This window comes from Malania oleifera, chromosome 12 (assembly GCF_029873635.1).
Source record: "Malania oleifera isolate guangnan ecotype guangnan chromosome 12, ASM2987363v1, whole genome shotgun sequence".
Taxonomy (NCBI): domain Eukaryota; kingdom Viridiplantae; phylum Streptophyta; class Magnoliopsida; order Santalales; family Ximeniaceae; genus Malania; species Malania oleifera.
Window position 1 is genome coordinate 25,913,461 of NC_080428.1, and position 1,552 is coordinate 25,915,012.

A 1,552-nucleotide genomic window follows, 5' to 3' on the forward strand; every position below is an offset into this window, starting at 1 on the left:
CCATTGCGACGTATATCTTTAAAACTTAGTAGATTTCTTTGGGATATACTAGAATACAAAGCATCATTAATATACAATTTTGTCCCATTTGGAAACATAATGTGAACTCTTCCAGAACCCTATATTACATTTGCAGAACCAGATATTGTATTAACATTAATTTCAGTTAATGTTAATTGCAAAAATTATTTTTTAATACGAAAAATTGTGTGAGTCGTGCCACTATCCACCAAACAAATGTTATCCTCCATTTTATTAAGTTTATTTCGTATGATCTTGTAAATGAAAAGTAAAATTTAAGAATTAGGAAAGATAACAAAATATTGTTCATTATTTTGTTCAGCCACAAGTAAATAAGAAATTAGTTCAAAATATTTTGTAAATCTAAGCTCTCGATATTACTGTTGTAGGAGCATATTCGAGGCATGAAAAGTCGAATATATTTTTTTTAACATATCAACATCGGTAATTCTTTCTCAAAATAACTTCAATTGAGAGCTAATTTTGAACAAGACTAAATTATATTCATTTACAGTTTTAAAATCTTGCAATTATAAGTGTATCCAATCATATCGAGCTTTTGGAAGAATTATCGTTTTTTTGTGTTCATATCTCTCATTTATGTTGTTCCAAAGGACTAATGGATCCTTAAAAGTAAGTACTCAATTTTCAATTCTTCATGCAAATGGTGTCGAAGGAAAATCATTGTTTTTGCACAATCCTGCAGGGATGTTTGATTTCTTTCTTCAATTGTACTTCCAAGATTTATAACATTAAGGTAAATCTCAGCATCAAGTACCCATGAGAGATGATTTCTTCCAAAAATATCAAGGGCAACGAATTTAAACTTTATGAGGTTTAACATCATAAAGTCACTTTGAAAACAAATAAAAATTCAAAGTTAGGTAAATGTTAAATGACAATGTTATTCTCACATATATTTAAGAACACGTCCTCAAGATAAAAAATATAATTAACATATAAATATAGCTTAACAAAAAACTAAAGTTATATAGATAACAAATGTTAAAGGAAACAAGATTCTTACCTTAGAATAATGCCGACGAAACTTAATATACCATTAGAGACTTGATCGGACTGATAACGTGTTGTAAATGAAATAAAAGAGGAATACAAAAAAGTTTGGAGTTATAAAAATTCAACAGTCTAATTTTTCAGGAACTAGTTCTTGTTAATCATCTTATTATCGTATTTTGTTGTAAAGTAAGTCAACTAAATGTTGTTAATCATCTTATTATCTCATTTTGTTATAAAGTAAGTCCTTACATAAATAAATACATTAGCGTTCCAAAAGTTAACCAAACCATTATGTGGACATACCAAATGTTGTAATCTATTATCTTGATAGTTATCCACATAAATATATTTTTTAAATTATAAAACAATCATCAAATTTTATTTATAATTACAAAATTGACTCCATGAAAGTGTCACAATTAAAAAGTTATTTTAAATTGTTTCCAAAAATTAACTAAAATAATTTTATAAAAATGTTTTATAATTAATGCTATTACATTACAAATTAAACATC